General features: G+C 43.7%; 1 long non-coding RNA gene across 1 annotated transcript in view; it reads left to right on the top strand.

The window, feature by feature from the left end:
- Positions 1-1,467: 1,467 nt before the first annotated feature.
- Positions 1,468-21,679, top strand: part of LOC147916692 (uncharacterized) — a 69,625-nt gene continuing 49,413 nt past the window's right edge. Inside the window, exons 1-2 of the long non-coding RNA XR_015552804.1 lie at positions 1,468-1,631; positions 9,245-9,569. This is a non-coding gene — a long non-coding RNA (uncharacterized LOC147916692). The remainder of the gene's footprint in view (positions 1,632-9,244; positions 9,570-21,679) is intronic.

Here is a 21,679-nt window from a genome sequence, read left to right as displayed (position 1 = left end):
CTGCCTCCAACCTCCTCCCCTTCCCACCCATTCTTCCCACTGCCTTCCTACTGATGCTCAGATCCGAGCATTACACTCCTTGGCCCTCATGCCATGCCTCTGAGCTTGGAGTAGGAGTATACCGTGAGGGATTGCGCAGTGTGCTGGGGCTAAGAGAAACCACAAGATGAATATGGCATGTCTTTGTTTTACTAGCCAGGAAGTGATTGCAAATGTTATTTTTATATTCAAAGATACACAGATAAGTTACAGCATTAAACCAAAATTGGCAAAAATTTTAAAGATAAAACCAAGACTTCAAGGGCATTTCTCTTGCAGCAAGGACTTCCTAAAACTGCTAGTGGTAGGGTTTTACTCCCTCCCCTCTGCTGTTTGCAATTTGCCTGTGGGGAAAGCTAGAGAGGAACGGCCTTCAACTTTGGAATAGCAGTGGCTGGGATGAAGCTCACACTCTCTCAACCATGTATTCAAGGCCTGCTGCAGTCCATCCCTAACCCATAATTTCACTCCAGCTTTTTACCAGGAAGCCTCCTACACAAGCCCAGCTGGTAGGTGTCCGTGGCACATGCGGAGGTATGTACCTGGAGAAAAAAAAGAAACTTGGAAGAGGGGCCCACTTAACCAAAATATTGCTCTAGTTAGTCAAATTATTTTTTTTTTGTAGTCCCAAGACTGCCACACTCTTTATGCCTCTGTGTTTTTTGTGCTTACTGCTTTCTATCTCTGGAAAGATTTTTCTCATTTCCTTCCTCTCACTCATTCTACAGTATGGAGTTTAAAAGTCTATGAAGCTTCTCCGGAGCACTTGTGGAACAAGTTGCCCCCCTTTCTGGGCTCCCATAGCACTTTGTTCATATAATATGTAACATGTGGTATCAGGGTATGCTGTGTATACGGTCATCTTGGCCACTAGACTTTGAGTCCCTCAAGGACAATAATAAAATCTTACTTTTTTTCAAAACTGCCCTCTCCACTCCTTGCTCCTCACCTGACTTTCCACATAGTGCCTCTTAAACAGTTGGGTCTCAATTATTATTTGTTGAAGTAAGGTACTCTAGTTACTTTTATTCGTATTTATATGAATAAACACCTCCGGAGAGGTTGGCCCTCAGGCCAGGCATGACCCACCCCCACCCTACTCCCTTATCTAGATGGGTTTACAAATTCTCAAGAGAGGTGGTCCCTCACTGGCTCTAGAACTCACTTTTTCCTAATCAGGACATGCTTCAGGTCTAACCCAGATCCTTCTCACTGTAGTGTAAGAGAACTGTAGAATGGGGTTCAGTTAGTTGCTTTTTTCATTGAGTGAGAAGTAAATTCAGTCTCTCCAAAGTCTCACAAGTGGGCCATGTGGGCAGGGCTGGTGTGAGGAGTAGATTGAGAAGATACCATCTAGGCAGGTCTCCCCTAGCCACAAAAGAACTCTCCTGTTTTCTGTCCTAATATCTGAAGTTCTACCATTAGAGATTCATTCCTTGATACTGAAAGTTTTAAACTTTAAGAGTTCCCTGTTAAAATGCAGATACTCCTGGGAGGCAAGAGAACTTGAGTCTTTTTTAAACTACTACCTGCATGAAGAATCAGTGATCGTTGGGCTGAGAGCAGCGGCCCTCAAAGAATTGGGACAAAAGGTAGGAGCGATTCTGTTGAAAAGAAGGAAATATGTTATGTTCATCAAATTGTGTCAGTGCATCAAAAAGCCCTCTGCTTGCATTGTAAGTACTCGAGGCTGGCTGCTAAAGCAACATAATGGGGGTTAATTCCAGGGCTTTGAGCACTGCCTGGGGATTGGAAGCTTCTACTAGGAGGGAGAAAGGGGGTGATGGTGGGTTTGATTCACTCGTATAATGTCCTCTTTTCCTGGAAGATGCAGGCTTTCCTCTCTCAGGATTTCAGACCTGAGGAAACATGAAAAGCGGGTTAAAAGATGCCTTTTGTCTTTGTAGGAAATAAGATCTTTTTGTAAAATTTCAAAAACTGGCGAATACCGTATCTGAGCTTCAGGGGGCAGAGAAAAACAATTGGGGAAGGGAGTAGAGGGTTGCATTAATATGAGGATGATTTTCCATTCCAGCTGCTCACTTTATTAGCTTAAAAAATTGCTTTAATATCTATATGTTTAGTTAAGAGAAGCCCCACACGTAATTGGAACCCTGAGAACCAGATGGTACCTTGGAGATCAGTTTAACCCTCACTCAGAGAAGTAAAGCAGGGTATCCCAGTTCACACAGCAAATTTGTGGCCCAGACTGGCATGAGCATCCACCCGCATCTCCCAAGTGCCTCTCCTGGGTTCCACTGGGGAGGTGCTGGGCTTCCTCTGGTCTCCTCAGTTGGAGCTGAGGCACAGGTAGCTTCCCTTTCTCTTGGCAGCTTGAATGCTACAGTAACAGCGATCCTTCCACCAGGGATGCAGATGTGCTGAACCATGATACGTTCAGGCAGAACCCAGGGAACCTGAAAGAGGCTGAAGCTCCAAGGTCATTTTGGGCTGTTTTTACATTACGGACCCAGAGAATTAGGGTCCTGCCTACCCTGGACCTCTGTTTCTGGGGATTGGCAAAGAATTATCTATAGGCACTTTCTAGGGCAGGCAGAGCGCGGTCTGGGTGCAACAAGCCTTGGGAGGGAGCTCCCAGCTGACAGGCACCCCTGCCTTTGGGTCAGAGGTCTTGGAGGGAGTCCCCATCCTTGGCCCACGACTGCCCAGGATCATGTCTGCTGCTCTGCCCACAAAAGAGTCAGTGAGAAGCATCTCCATCCCTCAACCCCCCACCCCTACTCCCCACCCCAGTCTCCCTGTCATCCAGGGGCTGGGCTGAGTCACATGTAATTCTTTTGGTGGCGATGGTTCACCCTGGTTCAGCAGCCCATGTGGTCACAATCGATCAGCGGGTGTCCCTCTCTTAATGATGCGAGAGCTGTGAGAAGTTGAGCTGTTTACACAAGGTCACTTTATTAACAGGAAAATCGCTCTTATGATAAATGAGCGTTCTGAGGCTGCTGTCCTTTCTCTCCCGCGCCTGCTTTCTCTCTCTCTCTCCTTTCTGCTCCAAAAGCTTTTTGGAGCCACAGCTTCTGCGTCCTCAGCTGCTCCACCCCTTCGGTGCCAGGAGCCTCAGCCCTTCCTTCAAGCCCGATCAGATGAGGCCAATGTCCCTGGAAAGAGGAAGGTGATTATGAGCCTCTTCACACAGCTTCTTCCAACAGTAGCTCGGCACTGGCCCCCAGAGAACCATGTTGGTTTTATGGATGGGTAGGCAGGATTTCAGATCACTGATGGTCGTTTTTTGAATTTGCATAGCACTTTACAGTTTACAAAGATTTTTCCCATTCTTTACAGTAAACCATTTTGTTGGCACTTTCTGAGTAAGGGGCCAGAGAGAGATATTATTGTTATTGTTCTCGGGGTTACAATTACATGTGGGGCTTCTCTTAACTAAATGGATGAAATTATTTCATCCATTTTAGGGATAAGAAAACTGGAGCTCAGATACAGGGTTGAAATTAAAGGCTTGTTGAGTCTTTTGACTTAAAATCTAGAAGCATGAGATTCGGAGCCAGACAAAGCTGGGTTTAAATCTTGGCTGCCCACTTATTGACCAAGTGACCTTGGAAAGTTATGTTTTGTTTTTAACAATACACGTTTTTTAGAGCAGTTTTAGGTTTGCAGAAAAATTGAGCAGAAAGTAGATACTTTTCCCATACACCCCTTCCCCCACTCCACGCACATACAATTTCCCCTATTAATAACATCTTGCATAAGTGTGGTATACTTGTTACAATTGATGAACCAATATTGCTACATTGTTACCAACTGAAGTTCATAGTTTACATTAAGGTTCACTCCTTGCGTTGTACATTCTATGGATTTTGACCAATGTATAATGTCATATGTCTATCATTACAATGTCATACAGAGTAGTTTCACTGCCCTAAAAATCCCTGTGCTCCACCTAATCATCCCTCCTTCCCTCCTTCCTTCTTTCTCCAGCACATGGTAACCATTGATCATTTTACTGTCTCCATAGTTTTGCCTTTTCCAGAATGTCATATGGTTGGAATTATACAATATGTAGCCCTATCAGATTGGCTTATTTCACTTAGCACCATGCATTTAAGTTTCCTCCATGTGTTTTCATGGCTTGATAGCTCATTCCTTTTTTCTTTTTTTAAAGATAACCAAGTTTTTATTTAACTTTTTAGATTTTTATTTTGCATCTTTTTTTAATTGTTAGGGATTTTTAAAATAGACTTTATTTTTTAGAGCAGTTTTAGATTCACAGCAAATTGAGCTGAAAGTGCAGAGAGTTCCCACATGGTCCCTCCCCCACGCACTCACTGCCTCCCCCACTATCAACATCCCCCACCAGAGTGGTACATTTGTTACAATTGATGAACCTACATTGACGCATCTTTATTACCCAAAGTCCATAGTTTACATTAAAGTTCACTCTTGGTGTTATACACTCTGTGGATTTTGACAAATGTGTAATGACATGTAGCCAACATTACAGTATTGTACAGAACAGTTTCATTGCCATAAAAGCCCCTATGCTCTACCTAGTCATCCTTCCCTGCCCCCAAACCCCTAGCAACTTCTGATCTTTTTACTGTCTCCATAGTTTTCCCTTTTCCCAAATGTCATATAGGTGGAATCATACACTATGTAGCCTTTTCAGGTTGGTTTCTTGCACTTAGCAATATACAGTTAAGTTTCCTCCATGGTTTTTCATGGCTTGATAGCTCATTTCTTTTCAGTGCTAAATAGTATTCCATTGTCTGAATGTACCACAGAAGAATTATTTTTTTGTCTTCATTTTTTTTCCACTATAAAAGAGGAATGATACGGTTGTTATCTCCTCATAGGGTTGTTGTATGGAGTAAATGAACTAATATATAGAGAGTATCAAGCATAGTGCCTGACACATAGCACGAGTCCCTTATTACTATTGTTGTTGTGGTTGTTACTCCTACTACTATCATTATTACTGAACACTGACTCCCAGGACTGCTAGGTGCCGTTGTGGAAGCTTGCTCAGGCTTGGATGGGGAGGGTTCACAGTATATTGGAGAATGAGACCAGGGCTCCGGGCTCAGGCCCTAGGGCTAACACCAACTTGTGTCAGCCCAGGTCACTTTAACTCTGTGGGTGTCCGCCGAACAATCTAAAGAAGGAAACGTAAACCTAGGTGACGTATGAATGCCTCTCAAAAGACCTGTGGCAGGACAGCGTGTCTGCCTAATGCCTCTACTACTGCTGGAGCCCTATAGCCTGGGGTGTTCTTGGGGCTTTTCTGATTTCTCCAGGCAGACTTTGTCTATGAGGGGATCATTGGATGAGACAGAGGATCAGCCTCAATATGGTACTTTCCAGGACAAATGGAGTAACCAGAGATCTGCTGAGTAGAAGGGTGATTGGCAGAGCAAGGTAAATGTTGAGTTTCCCTGCTGGACCTGAAGGAGTCCAAAGACCTGTCTGAATCAGAGGGCTGTTAAAGTAGGTGAGGAGCCACAGGCCTGGGCAACATGGTGGAACAGGTGGGCGGACATAGTTCCTCATAATAATTCTCCTGCCTCGCTTTCCTCCTAGCACTAGCACAGGGATCAAATGAGATGTTTAGGAAAATGCTTTGTAAACAGAAACCAAGTAAAAGTGTTATTTTCTAAATACCTATTATGCATACCTAACAATCTTAGACAAATTGTTTAAATTCTCAAGTCTCGGTTTCTTCATCTGTAAAATGAGGAGCATAATAGACCGAGTTCATGGGGTTGCTATGAGAGTGGAATAGATAATCCACCTACAGTGCTGGCCCAGTGCCAGGTGTGTGTGTGTGTGCATATACACACACATTTATTGTGCACTTGGTATGTATATGTGTGTGTACTTATGCGTGTGTGAATGTATATGTGTAGGTATACACACACACACACACACATAGTAAATGTACAATCAACTTTCACCATGATTTGATTGTTACATTCACCTCAGTTAAAATTCTCTAAAATCTGTTTAGACAGCTATTATTATTATCCCCATTTTATGGATGAGAAGAACGAATGTTGGAAAGATTAAGTAACTTGCTCAAGAATACTCAGCTCATAGGAGGAAGAGTTGGGATTTGAACACATGCTTTTTTGTCCCCCCTCCCAAAGCTGATGCTTTTCCCACCAAACCCCTAGCAGTAAAGTATTACGCACATGTAAGATTGTATTTCTATTGGAAAAATACCATACAGCATGTTTCCAACTGAGGTTTATTTAGTTCTCTCATCCTTGGAGGTGAAGAATATTAGAGCTGTGGTAATAATAGTGAGAGAAATGGCTCCAGTCAAGCTGATTCCAGTTGGAGCTCTGCTTTTGTGCCTGGGAGAATGCGTATGTGCATGCAGCCAAGGGGCTCCATCTGTATTGAGGAGGGAAAGTCACTTTGGTTAGGAAAGAGAATGACTTAGGAGGAGCTGCTGAGACACCGGAACTCAACCTAGTGTTGATGTATGGCAACCAGGGCACTTTACTGAAAGGCATAAAATAATACAAAGAGTTATTTTTCAGCCAATATGCTGACACAGCACCATTTTGGGTCCCTAACTGAAAATGATATATGAATTATCTCAACCTAAAGTCAGAAGTATAAATTATAGAATATATCTTTCACTGTTTTATTTGGGCTGTAAAGCGACACCTTATTATTTCTCCCTCCTGGGCTTCCTTTAACGAATCGGGATTTGCAAGTGAAATATTTATTATATTGCAGGGGAGAGCTTACATCGTGCTTCGGAAAGAAGGGAGGTGGGGGTATGGAAATCAGGTGGCATCTTGGAAACTGGTCTCTTTCTTGTTTATGAGAAATGACTGATGCGGGATTTTTTCCCGAGTTGTGAGAAGCTTACTGAAGAGGACCCTCCAGCATGGTGAACACGGGGTGCGGGTTGGCAAGTCAGGGATCTAGACCCCCAGGCTGCTCTCATCTGTAAACCCTCCTCATCTGATTGGGAACATCCAGTGGACAAGAGACACTTGATTATGATGCTTTCATGGGTTGCGTGGGGAGATGGAGTATCATGAGCCATCTTATTAAATTAGGCTGAGGTGGAGAAAAGAGATGGAGGAAGGGAGGGAGGAAATGCCTTCAACTCCGTTGGTTATTGGATGTTGGTAATGGCAATTGATTATTCAAACCATAGGGCAGTTACTGAGACTCAGCACTGGCTTAATGGATATATTTCTTCTACTAGCTTCCAAATCAGTCCTGATGGATGACTACGGGAGTTTAGTATGTCATATAACAGCTTAGGGCCAGGCAACCAGATAGTCCCATTGTTCAGAGTGAGAGCAATTGTTCCTAGGATGCTGGAGGATTCTTGGTGTTCCCACTATAAATAATGGGAGAAGAAATGGGTTAAAAGGTGAGACTCACATCATAAGAAGGTGTTACAAAGCAGCTACACCACATTTCATGTGACTGTGACCATAGCTCAGGGACGAGAATCTATGCAAAAATTCAGAGTATTTACTTCTCATTTATTCACCTATTCATTTATTTCGTAAGTAGTTATAAGAACTGTGTGCCGTGCATTGTGTTAAGGACTGTGGGGGTAGGGGCAGGAGAAATAATAAACAGTCCCTATGGTCGATGAACTATGGACTAATGATGACAGAAACCATAAATAGAAATCAAAAGGGTGTGTCAAGTTAGCCCGTAGGAGTGTGTAAGGATACAATGTTGGCACCAAAAGGAGACGACTGACTTTGCTTGAAGGGAGAGGATACAGGAAAGATTCAAGCCTTCCACAGGTTGATTCATAGACAAGTATTGCATGGATTCCTTCATCATTAGTGAGATAATACTTAAAAGCAAGAGAAGGGCGTTCTCGAGCATGAGCAAAGGCAAAGAGCTGTGAAACAGGAGGGCTGGAACAGTGTTGGAGACAGGATGGCAAAGCTCTCAGAGTGGGCAGTTTGTTATGGACCTCCATTTTGTGGGTATAAATCTTCTATTCCCAGGATGAATGCTCTTTTCCTACCACACTTATCACCTCACTGTGGCTATTCTGTTCTTTATATTGTCTCCCATTAGTCCAAATTTGCTCCTTGATCCCCTAACTTATACAAGCCACACACATTCAAGGGGCTGGCAAACACGGAGGTGGACGCTTTCGTCTCCAACTCAAGAAATGTGGTAGGAAGAACAGCATCCACTCCCCCCAGCCCCGCACCTTTCTTGCCTCCAACACTGTCCCAGGCCATTCAACACCCATTCTCTGGTGTGGTGGCATTCACTGATGGGTCACCACATAAGTGGCTTATCGGGCCAGGGGATGGCACCTCCCTCCACAAGCCAAGAGCCCTAAGCATTTTAGCTCAAGTAGCCTGAGGCTGCTTTGCAAGCAGGAGGTGTCTGAAATGGATTTGACTGGTGCTCTGAGCCTGGGAGGCTGGAGGGCTGAACTCCATTTGTCAGGGCAGTGTTTTTGTGTTGAATACCATTAGCACTGGGAAGGACCACGTGGTTTGGCAGGCTGGTGCACGAGCAAAAAGGCAGCAGCCCCTGATGGGGTCAGTAGTAGAGGGGCCTCCAGCAGGGACTCTGCAGCTATTCTGTATTAGCAATTCAGAAGGGACTGGCAGTAACTTTGAGCTCTCCCTTGACAGCTAGCTCCTGGGAGCTATGAGTTAAGCAAAGGCACCTGCCAATTGTAAAATGCCCTGTGTTTTCTGAACAGCCGTGGTGGTGGTGGCGGCCTCGATGTGGAGGCCATGGCATTTCTTCCTGACAGGGATGGCATAACCCAATGATTGCAATGCATCTCAGCTCCTTGTCAGGGCAGTGCATGCATATCGTTCATAGAAACATATTGCTGGATGGGGACGTAGACATAACCCAGTCCAACCTCTTCATTCTATGCATGCAGACTGTGAGCTGATGAAGGTGACAGAGTGGCCAAGTTCAGACTTGAACCCAGGTTTTCTGACCTCTCCCTGCATCTTCGAATGTTGATGTGGGGAGGGTAATGGTGGGGCCAGGGCGGGGAACTAATTGAAACAGACAAAATAGTGACAGATTCACGGTACATCTAATATCTAGTGGTAAATTTAAAAATTGTTTCCAAAGTAGTTTGCCTTCTGATTTAAGTTTTAAAAAGAAGACCCTTGATCATTTATAGTATTATCACTATGTTTTACTTGTAGTGAAGTGCATTTTTCTCTCTTGCCTCAGCACATGTGAATTTATATTGCAGTTGGTGAGATTTAAGAAAATGACATCCAGGTGCTGCAACTCACCACCATCCAGCAGAGGCGGGATCCGCCTGGGCTGGGGCTGTTATGCGGAGCCTGTCTGGAAGCAAGATGATGACCACTAGAGGTCGCTTTCTGTCCCCAGATGAGATCATCTCAAGTGTCTGCTGACACCCACCCAGAGTTTGTTTAAGTGGGTGTGTTCAGGAGCAGTGGGCTACCAGAACTGATGGTCTTGGGACAAGCAGAAGTATGAAGAAGAACACCAATATTTATAAGGAAACACCTACCACGAATGGAAAAGAGAGAGAACGTCTTTTGATTTAGGTAGGTGGAGTGTGTGTGGGTATGGGGGTATGTGTGCTGGGAGAGGCTGCAAATCGGCATGGAGAGTGGTGAATAAGGTAGTCTTTCCTTCACACAGTCTCCTCCCCTCTCCATCAACCTTCCTCCAATTTCAATCCCTTTTAGAAAAAAATCAGACTCCCTCGCCTGTCATGAGCTTAGATGTATGGCTCTGTGATAAGGAAATTGAATTTTAAAAACAAACACTCCAGAACTTTTACATACAAAAGGATGTGTCCCTGTTTCCCTTCATTATCTTGAGAGACCGTCTACCCTCTATCCACTAACGATGGTGCCATCCTCGGAACTCTTCCGGGGATCTTCAGTGTGCTCATGTGAGTCTTTTCATTAGGTGTAAATCTCCATTTGTAACTTTGAGGTTCAGTCAAGGTCATGCAGAGCCAAGTCTGAGTTCAAGGAGGGAGATTTGCCAGGGATGGGGCTGGTTTTGATCGCAAACCAAGTGTGGCTGTGTGGGAATGAGACTGTCTTCCAGTCTTTGTCAACTTGTCTTTGTTTTCTGTAGTGGGAACATGCTTAACTCTACCCTCCCCCAAGTTGTGTAATTCATGGCCATTTTTTAACTCTAAACAACCACCACCACAACACAACCCTTGTAACGTTATCTCTTGGTATAAGTAGACTGACACTCCTTCCTCTCCATCATCTTCACCCTGTTAGCATGGAAAGAGCACTGAGGGATCTTAAAAAGCCTGGGCTTGAATTTCGGTTCTGTTATTTACCAGCTGTGGGAACTTGAGCATGTCACTTGACCTCTGTCAATTTCAGTTTTTCTGAACGATAGAAAGTAAATATAAATGTTTACCTTAAAAATGTGTCGAGAGGATTAAATGAACAAATGTGAGAAAGCGTCTGGTGCATAGTAGATGTTTAATAAATGTTTGTATCTTATTTTAAATAAGGTAGCCGCTAGGGGTGCTTTCTCTTTCTATTCTTTTCTTATTCTCTATTCTATTTCTCTTTCTAGTCCTGCCTTCTTAATTCCTTGATATTCATTGCCACACCTTGTGATAGCTCCTGGCCTCTTCTTCTTCCACCAAGGAGCTATTGGGAGGTGAAGGATGTGGAGTGTAGGGTAATGAAAGGGAATGAATAAATAGAGAGAGTCGTCAGGGCTCCATACCCAGCTTAGGGATGACTCTAGACCTCAGCCCATGGATCCCACTGGGCTGAAAGTACTCTCACCAGCCACTAGGCTCCATGAGGCTGGGTCTTAGCTGGACAAGAGGCCTGAGGTCTTCTCCTCTGGGCTCCATGCTAAGTGCTGAGTACGCAATGGTGAACAAGACACAGTCCTGCCCTGAGGGGACTTTACTGTGTCCTACTCTCTGAAAATTGTTGAAGGAGGAGAAGGTATAGGAGGAACCTCTAAGCTGGCCCCAAAGAGTCTCTGCCTCCAGGTATTCATACGCTTGTGTAAGCTCCTCCCCTTGACTGCAGGCTGGGCCTAGTGACTTCTTCCCAATAACTAAAATATGGCAAAAGTGGCAGGATGTCACTTCTGAGATTAGGATACCAATAGACCGTGACTCTGAGGGAAGCCATCTGGCACGTTCTGAGCTGCTCTGTGGAGAGGTCCATGTGGTAAGGAATCAGGGAGGCCCCCGGCCAACAGCCAGAAAGGAGCCGAGGCCTTCAGCCTGCAATGAACTGAATGTTGCCGGTAACCATGTGAGTGAACTTGGAAGCAGATCCTTCCCCAGTCGAGCCTTGAGATGTGACAGCAGCCCCAGCCAACACCATAACTGCAGCCTTTCGAGAGACCTTGAGTTGCAGGCACCCAGCTAAGGTGTGCCTGGATGCCTGACCCACAGAAACTGTAAGATGATAAATGTTTGCTATTTTAAGCTGCTAAGTTCTGGGGTAATTTGCTGTACAACAATAGATAACTAATAAGATGGAATGGAGAAAGAGTGACTCTTCTGACTTTGGTATATATTTTTTCAGCTTTATTGAGATATAACTGACATATAAGATTGTGTAAGTTTAAGGTAGACAACATAATGATCTGATATATGTATATTGTGAAATGAGAATGACCTGGCCCTGATGTTCCCAGTGCCCAGGCTGCCTTGGTCACTGCTATACCGCCAGGGCCTAGTACACAAGAGGTGCTCAATAAGTATTCGATGAATGAGCAATCCCCAGAAAGAAGAGACATTCTCTGAGGCTTCACCCCAGCACTGTGTAACACTGTGGACCACCAAATAAAACAGGACATCAGATCAAATTTCAGATCAAAAGACAGTAATCTGTAGGATAAGTATGTCCCAGCTAGTACATGGGAAATACACTAAAAAATTGTTTGTTTGCTGTTGTTGCTAAATCTGATGACCCTAAGCCTGGGTGGGAGCAGGGACAGCATGGACCTGGGAGATACAGGATGGTGGGTATGCACAATAAGGTTAGTTAACACATCCACCATCTCACATAGGTACAATTTTTGTGTGTGTGGTGAAAAGATATCTACTCTCTTAGCAACTTTCATATATACAATGCAGTATTAACTATAGTCACCATACTGTACACTGCATCCTCAGAAAATTCATATATTTTTTTAGAAGTGGAATGTCTAGCCCCCTAAAAAGGAAGAAGGAGGGAAATCTTCTGGAGGAGATGCCTATCAGAGCTGTTGATTTTAACTTTGAGTCCTATGCACTCAGGTGGTGGAACTGCAGGCTTGCTGGTTCTTGTAAATTCTCCTGGCCACATTCTTCAGGATAGGTACCTTCCTCCTCTGTCATCAGCCTTTTTCTCAAGTCGTCTTCTACATAACACACTTCCTACTTCTGAGGACCCCTTACCCCATCCCAGTCTGCCCAGCTGCTATAGCTCCAGCTTGCAACTAAGGAAGAGGCCATTTTATCAAGGTTCCCAGGGGCCAGGGGACCTCAGCAATGAGGGACTCTGAGTCCAGGGTGCCCTGGCCCCAGTTATGTCCTCCACATCTCCAAATACAAGATTATGTGTCAAGAGGCAGAGGGACCCCACAGAGCCTGATGCTTTACTTTGCACCTGTTGCCTGGCAATGAGAGGTGAGCCTACCAGACAATAGGGTGGGAACCAGGGAGAGCTCTCTCATTGTTCCTGCCACTCCTCACCTGGGGACAAGAATCCAGAGTTCCTGAGCCTTCTACCTGTGGATATACCAGGGCTTGATATGTCCCTATTTAAGGGGATCTTTCTTCAGTCACCACTGTCCCCACGACTGGTCAAGATGGCTTCCTGCACATCCCTCACAGGCTCCCCTCATAAACTTCCCAAAGCACAGTGATTCTCATCATCCCAGCATGTCCCTGTCACAGCAATCCCATCCCCCCACTGGCTTATGACTGCCCCCTTAGCACACGCACACACACACGCACATGTGTGCACACATGTACACACTTTCACATGCACACATACATACACTCACACTCTCGTACTCATGCTCCCATCCCTTTCTCAATATCGACTTTAAGTCCTTTTTGCAAATGAAATCTATTATCCACTCAAATAATCATCTCACCAGCACCCCACCCCCCAAGATGATTAGCATCTGTGAGCATTATTTAAAGTGCTGCTTGGTTCCCATTTGGAAAAGCTGTTTTCCTCCCTCCCTTTCTTGCCGAATACCCAATGTAGGCTCGACGCAGGGAGCAGCTCGGCACAGCTGAGAGAGGTCAGCTCTCATTAATACAGATCCCATTTATTTAAAAATAGCAATATTATGCCACTTTCAAATAGGCCGAGTGAGCTAAACCATTAAAGGATTGTGCGTCGCTGACTTCGGACCTATTGTGAAGGCTTCATATTTCACAGCACGCTGACATACGGCACATAACCCACGGAGCAGCGCTATTGGTTTGGCTGTTTTGAAGCGAGGAGTAGGGAAATAATTGAAGAGAACAGTTTATAGCCCAACACAGAGGAAGGAAGAGAGCTGGAGCTTGAAAATGTTGTGAAGGCCTCCTGAAGCTAAGGGTGGGGACTGAGGCACAGATGGAGTGGCTGCGTCAATGATGCATTGGTGGATATTCAAAGCCTGGATGGGTGGATGGATGGATATCCATCTCCTGGGTCCCCTTCACAATGTTGTCATTTTCCAGAATCAATGTTCCTAAAGGGGCTAGTGGACTGGACTTTCATGTGTTTCTACTCAGATCCCAGAAAATGGCCAAGTTATGTGATGCTTGTACTAAAGATATATTTGGGGGTGGTGGGGCAATTGCTTAGGAATAACGAATATTAACTTTGGAATTAAGATAGATTTCAGTTCTGATCTTGATTCCACCTCTCACTATGTGATCTAGACTAAATTCTTAGTTTCTAGAATCTCAGCTCCCTAATCTTTACGATGGGAATGATAAAAGCCACATCCTGAGGCTGTGACGAGGGTTGAACACATGATGATATTCGATTAATCTTGGTTTCTTCCTTCTTGTATCTCTATTGATCCTCATTACCTCCTTCCTTCTCCCCTTTCCCTCCCTCCTCCTAACACACACCACTCTCTTCTCCATCACTACGCTCTCCACTAACCCCTGGGCCCAGCCTAGGGTGTGGTCTCTCCCCTGTGCACCTTGCTCTGTGGAAATGATGCCACAAATGTTGTCCACATTCCCGTCAGTCCCAGCCATCATCCTTAGACTTATTCTCTTCCTGCAGTCATGGCCCTCCTGAGATTGCCTTGTTTACATGTGCTCTTCCCAAGTAGGCCAGGAAGGTGACTCTTTTTGAAAAGACTTGTTTCAAAGACCCATTGGTTTGAGGTGTGGATCTTGAGAGTCTGGAAGAGCCGGGCTAGATGCAAGCTCTAATGGCCCCAAATGTTCCATGGCCTCTTTTCAAGGCTCTGAGTCCTGTGAGTGTGGCTCATGCCTGGGCATATTTTTCCCAGCAGGCTGGTTCTCCCAAATGAGGGAGTGAATGTGGCACGTGTGCACATGGACCTCTGCGGCCCCTTGACTAAATGTGGTCCTTCCCCCCTGCATCTTACACAGTTCAGATTTGTAAGAGGGAAAGAGATCAGCCTCTCTGTTCAGGCCTACCACCCATGGACTCAGCCTGCTCTAGCCTGAGGAGTGCGACATTTTAACAAGCATTAGAGACGAAATAGAGACAAAGTCCCCCGCCCACCAATCCCCCTCCTCTCCCACATCCTGCTTACCTTTTTATTTTCAGATTCTCTTTCCTCCGCTGACCTGGTCCTCCACCAGTGGGCAACCACCTTCCTCTTCCTTCATTCTGTAGTTGTCTCTTAAAACAAAATAAAAAAATGTTTTCACAAATCAAAGATAGCGCAAGGGGCACCTTCTGTTTTGTTGGTCTCTTGAAAAAAAAAATCCTTTGATTCCCTTCTCCTTTAACCAATGGGGGCCTCTTGTCCATTTAATTAGACTGTGGGGGTTGGTGGGGGTGGTGGAGGGATAGGAGTTAGTTTTTTCCTCTTGCAGCTACAGAGCACAAGCTGCCTGTTGATCTGAGGATGCAGAGGGTGGAGCTCCCATGGGATGGCAAAGATGTGCCAGGTTTTCTGCCTACGGGGACGGAGGGCGCAGAGAGGGAAGGTGGGGAGGGGGCCTAGAAATGCTACTCTCCCTTTCCCCAAATCCTGCTGAATGGAATACTATCTCCCTGAGGAAGATCTTTTCAAATCTGGTGGAGTCTTCCAGAAATGAAATCTTACTTCATGGAATTGCGGTGAGCTGGAGAGGTCATCCAGTGCAGCCCCCACATGGCGGGGGGTGGGTCTGGGGGCCAGTCCGACATCAATGCTTGAGGTTGAAAGGCAGCAGAAGTCTGGTTCTTCCAGCAGCAGATTTAATTTAGTCACCTTCTTTGTTAGAGGCTGCCCATGATTGACAAGATTCCTTTAACCTCTTTTCCTCCATCTTTCTTTCTTCTTCTCTTTGAATTCCTCTTTAAAACTCTAAAATAGCAGCCTTAAGATGGAGGATGCAAAGTAGGGGAGCATATTCAGTGGTGTTGTAGGGTTGCCATTTCTGTTCTTGTTTTCTCCTGCTTTGGGCCCTGCTTCGGAGAGTGAGCAGACCTATAAACGAGATGTAGCTTATTCATGAATTGCTTCTGTATTACTTGGGAACACATTTTCCAATCAAAAATGATTGATGATTCAGTTCCCACGCTGGCTCACAGATGCCCATTTAACCTAATGGTGGCCTTGAAATATGAGTCTCGTCAAATTTCCTGAGCATTCTATGAGCAAAGAGTCCTCAGCAGCCTAAACGTAGACCCCCAAGCTGAATTTCTGAGCTTTTATGAGCCCTGAGCACCTGGTTCAGCCTACAGCCCTCTGAGGTGGTGCTGGGGATGGTAGGGCAATTGCTAAGGAACCATTTGCATTAGCTTTGGTATTAAGACAGACTTTGGTTCTGATCTTGATTCCAGAAACTCCAGAGGAGGAGTGGCTAGGGGAGGAGGAGGGTGGCCATCCACACATTCTCAGAAGGCAGGGTTGCCCAGTGGAAAGTACACTAGGCTGGGTGTTGGAAAACATGGTTCTAAGCCTTGGCTTTACCGCTTTTTACTTTTACATTATCTTTTTTTTTTTTTTTTTTGTGGGGAAGATCAGCCCTGAGCTAACACCTATGCCAATCCTCCTCTTTTCGCCGAGGAAGACTGGCCCTGAGATAACATCCATGCCCATCTTCCTCCACTTTATGTGGGACACCGCCACAGCATGCCCTGACAAGCAGTGCGTCGGTGTGCGCCCGGGATCCAAACCTGGACCGCCAGCAGCAGAGCGCGAGCACTTAACTGCTACGCTGCGGGGCTGGCCCCCTACTTTTACATTATTGAATGAGTCATTTAGCATCTCTGGGCCTCATTTTCCTTAAAGGGCAGACAGACAAACATGAAGAAACACACATAAAGAGACGTATAAGCCTATCCAGAAATAAACAGAAGTCTATAAATATATTCAGATGAGAGCAGGAGTGTTGGTAGAATGTGATTAGAACTGAGAAGTGGTGGCCTGGAAAGACTATAAAGAGGGGGAAGGGAAATAATATTTATTAAACACTTACTATGAATCATGCACCATCTTGAGTGGTTTGCATTGATAGAGCAAGTTGGAAAAAATATTATTTAAATATATCGCACCAGCATTCCTCCGAGAGAAGAAATTGTCTTTCTTTAGAAAAATACCGTTGATAAGCCGCTTTGTGTGTGGAGGGTAAGGTATTGAGGGCATCTTTTGGAAATAGGCACAGAAATAAAAAGAATGCCAAACTGTTCTGCATAAGAAATGAATAGAGTTTCTGGTTCAAAATGGCAGACTGAGTCACGTAAATTAACCTCCCATCTCCCCAGACACCCCATTAAAATGATGCTAAAAGAATACAAAAGTGAATAAACCTATAATAATGAAGGGAATAGAGAGCGAGGTCAGAATCACCAGCAGATGAGAGATTTCAACAAACCCTTGGAAAATGAAAACTAGATGAAAGTGGGTTGATAAATGAAATAGAGTGAGGAAGCCAAAGCCTAAAATACATTCAAGTGGCAACTGCAGAGGAGCTGGAAGCCAACCTTCCTGGCCAAACTAAGAGGCTCTGGGCTCCCAGTCAACAGGTGTGGAAAGGGAGAAGGAGGGGTGGGGCTGATACAGAAGTGTTTTCACCACCCTCTCCCCTCTGTACAAGGCTGGCATCTTACAAAAGATAGGCAATCTAAGGCTTGTAGTGTGGGCACTGGACCCCCACAATCCTCCTCATTCTAGCCTCAACCTTGTAGATGACTTTTCAACCTGCGTTTTAAAGCAAAGCCTGCCACTGTAGAGCTCTGTCCTGTGGTCTCCTTCTCACGCAAAGAAGCCCATCAGGAAAAGACATACGCAATGACTACTTGGATAGCCAACCTGGTCTTTTTTATTTTATTTTATTTTATTTTATTTTATTTTATTTTATTTTATTTTATTTTATTTTGTGAGGAAGATCAGCCCTGAGCTAACATCCATGCCAATCCTCCTCTTTTTTGCTGAGGAAGACTGGCCCTGAGCTAACATCTATTGCCAATCCTCCTCCTTTTTTCCCCTTTTTCTCCCCAAAGCCCCAGTAGATAGTTATACGTCATAGTTGCACATCCTTCTAGTTGCTGTATGTGGGACGCGGCCTCAGCATGGCCAGACAAGCTGTGAGTTGGTACGCGCCTGGGATCCGAACCCAGGCCACCAGTAGCGGAGCGTGTGCACTTAACCGCTAAGCCACGGAGCGGGCCCCCTGGTCTTTATTTTTAAATCCTAATATACAGCCACAGATTGCGAGATACACTAGAGTGAAATACAAAGACCAAGGTAAACAAACAGAACAATTGACTGGGAGGAAACATAAGTAACTCAAAGAGGAGAAAACTCTCCAAACAAGAACTAACCCCATAGAACTTCGAGATAATACAGTATCCGTCATCACCATCATCATTATCACCACTACTGTCTTCACCATACCTGATACTTCCTTAGCACTCTCAGGTACAGGCACTGTTGTGAGCACTTTACATGCATTAACTCATTTAATCCCCATAATATCATAGGAGATATCTATTACAATCACCCCCATGTTAGAGATGAGCACACGGGGCATAGAGATGTTGAGGAACTTGCCTAAGTCATACGACCAGTAAGTGCCAGAGTTGCGATTTGGACGCAACTGGTTTGATTTCTGAATTTGTGCTTTTAACCACTACATTCAACTTTCTCTCATTAACAATAAAATAAAATAAAAAATTTAAAACACACACAAAAACCCCCCCAAACAACCAGTCTATGAGATAGGAATAACCAGAGAACAAGAAAGTCCTTGTGGAAATTAAAAATATATGATTGCCAAAATAAAACATTTAGTAGAAGATCTAGAAGATAAGGTCAAAGATACCTCCCAAAGTATAGAGGAAAAAGAGAGAGAGATTGGCAGGGAAGGAAATTATCAAATAAATTATCCAGGAAAGAAGATCATGAGTCCTTAGGCTAAAAGGGCATACTAAGTATGTAACACAAAGAACGAAAATGGTCCACACCTAGACAAACACCGGTGACATTAGAGAACAACGATGGTAAAGAGAGAAAAAGCATGCAACCACACTGACTGGCCTCACTTTAAAATGATCTTCACCAGCCCCAAGTGGACCCTAAGTCTACCTTACACCCCACTACATTTTCCTAGTCCATTCCCTCAGCCATTATTTTACGTCATTCACTCACCTTGGCCATTATTTTACGTCATTCATTTCCTCTCTTCTCAATCCCCCACAAATGGCTCCCCTACTCTCTCTCAGTTGACAAAACAGATGCAACAAAAGAGAAATTGCCCACCACCCACCACCACATCTACCCATGTACTTGCATCTGTGCTCAAATACTCTACCTTCTATGAACTATGCCAAACTGTCTGTACTTACACCTACAGCCAACTCATCAGTTATGGTCTCGATTCCATCCCTCCCCCTCAATAATTCTCACCAATCTCCGTTATTAGTTCTTCCCTCTCTTGCTGGCCACTCCCATCTGCACAGAAACAGCTTAAAAAGAACACTTTCACTCCCACCGCCCTCCGGCTGTTGCCTCACTTTTCTTCTTCCCTTTATGGAAAAAAAAAAAACCTCCTTGAAAGAGTTGCTATATTCTCTCTACAGTTTATTGTGTCTTATTTTTTCCCTGAACCCTCTTCAGTCAGGCCCCTACTCCTCAAAACTGATATTCTCAAAGTCACTCTTCACTTATATGTTAAAAAATAATCCAGTGTTCAATTCTTAGTCCTCAGTCCACTTGACACACTGCAGCATTTTGATAGGGTTGATCACTCCCCCTTCCTTAAAACACTTCCTTCCTTTGGTTTCCAGACATCACAGTTTTCTGACTTTCTCCTCCCTCCCTGGCCACTTCTTCTCAGTCTCCTTTTCTGGCTACTTTTTGCTTCCCAGATCTCTGAATTCTGGCCCTTGTGGTGTATTCCAGGCCAAGTCTCGGATTTCATCTATTCTCCCGCTACACTGACTCCCATGGGGATTCCAGCCCATCACTCTCATTGGTTTAAATGCCATTTATTCATGAACAGTCCCAAATTTATCCTTCCAGTCTGTACCTGGAATTCTAGATTTGTATATCCAACTTCTATGTCAACAACACAACTCTTTGTCTAGTAGGCATTTCAAACTTAATAATGTACAAAACAAAAATCCTGATCTTCGCTCCATCGTGAAGTCTGCTCCTCCCATATCCTTCCCCACATCAGAAAATGTCAATTTCATACTTTTAATTGCACATGCCAAAAAAAAAAAAAAAACACCCCAAATAGAAACAAAACAGAACAAAACAAACCTTGGTATCACCTTTGAATTCTCTCTTTCTCTCATACTTATAACCAAAGTGCCCAGAATCCTACCACTTCTCTTCAGTTCCACTGCTATCATTATGGTCCAAGCTACCATCACCTCTCACCTGGATTATTGCAATAATCTCTTTGGCCATTTCCCTGCTTATGCCCTTGTCCTACTACAGAGATGCCAGAGTGGTTCTCTTAAAACATTATGTACTTCAGACCATGTTACTCCTCTCTTCCAAATTTTCCCATCTCACTCCGGGTAAAAGCCAAAATCTTTGTATTGACTTAGAAGGCCCTTTACAGTCAGGTTCCCCAGTCTGCTTTCCAGTTATTGTAACTGCACTCTGGTATGATCTTGCCACTTAGGGCCTTTCCTATTGTTGTACTCCCTCTTTGGATTGATCTTGCATCAGATAATTTAATGGCTTACTCCTCTATCTCCTTTAGACCTTTGTTCAAATATAAACTTCTCAGTGATAATGTTATAATTTTTGCTTTCAACCATCAAACAAATTTTAAAGAACTCAAGAAGAGAAAAAAAGTCAATTATATTTACCCAGATACGTACCATTTCTTTTACTTTTTCTTTGTGCCTGATGTTCCAGATTTTTGTCCACTGTTATTTCTCTTCTGTCTGAAGTCTTCCTTTAACACTTCTTTTAGAGCATGTGCATTGGCAATGAATTCTCTTAGTTTTCCTTTATCTGTAAAATGGGTTCACTTTCATTCCTGAAGTATATTTTCACTGGAAATAGAATTTAGAATTCTGGGTTGACAGTTCTTTTCTTTTAGCCCTTTAAAAATATTATTCCATTTCCTTCATGCCTTCATTGTTTCTGATGAAAAATCTGTGATTTTTGAATCATTATTCTATATATAGCATATCTTTTATTTCTGGCTGCTTTTAAGTTTTTTTGTTTGTTTGTTTTTACCTTTAGCTTTCAGTAATTTGATTACAATGTCTATGGGAGTGGATTTTCTTGAGTCTATCTTGTTTGGGATTTGCTATCTTGAGTCTATCTTGTTTGACTTTCTTGATTCTATAGGTTTATGTCTTTCACCCAGTTAGGGAAGTTTTCAGCAATTATTTCTTCAAGTAATTTTTCAGCACTGTACAATTTTTCCTTCTTCTGGAACTCTGGTGGCATGAATATTAGAACTTTTATTATTGTCCCATAGGTACCTTAGGCTCCATTCATTTTTTCCTCCAGTCTTTTCTCACTCTGAACCAATTCTCTCCAATTGAATACAATTTGGATAATTTCTAACCATCTATTTTTAAGTTCACTGACTCTTTCTTCTATCATTTCCATTCCACTATTGAGCCCACCCAGTGATTTGTAAATTTTTGTTATTGTGCTTTTTAGTTCTAGAATTTCCACTTGACGTTTCTATCTTATATTTCTTTGCTGATACCATTTATCTTTCAAGAGTGTTTTCCTTTACTTCTTGGAGTGTGTTTATAATAGATGCTTCAAAGTATTTGCAAGATACTTCCAACATCTGTATTTTCTTGGCCTTCATACCTGTTAATGTCTTTTCCCAAGGGAGTTGAGATTTTCCTCATCCTTCTTTAGCTGAGTAATTTGGATTGTATCCTGGGCATGTTTGAATATTATATTATTATGAATAAATATTATGTTTGAGCCTCTGGTTCTTATTTAAATCCTATGGAGAATGTTAGTAGTTTTGTTTTATCAAGCATTTAACCTGGGTGGGTTTAGGCTTCAAATTCCAACTGGCCTTCAGTGG

This window comes from Ceratotherium simum, chromosome 7 (genome assembly GCF_057802395.1).
Source record: "Ceratotherium simum simum isolate JZ-2026a chromosome 7, ASM5780239v1, whole genome shotgun sequence".
In the NCBI taxonomy this organism is placed as follows: Eukaryota; Metazoa; Chordata; class Mammalia; order Perissodactyla; family Rhinocerotidae; genus Ceratotherium; species Ceratotherium simum.
This window is presented reverse-complemented; position numbering and strand designations above follow the sequence as displayed.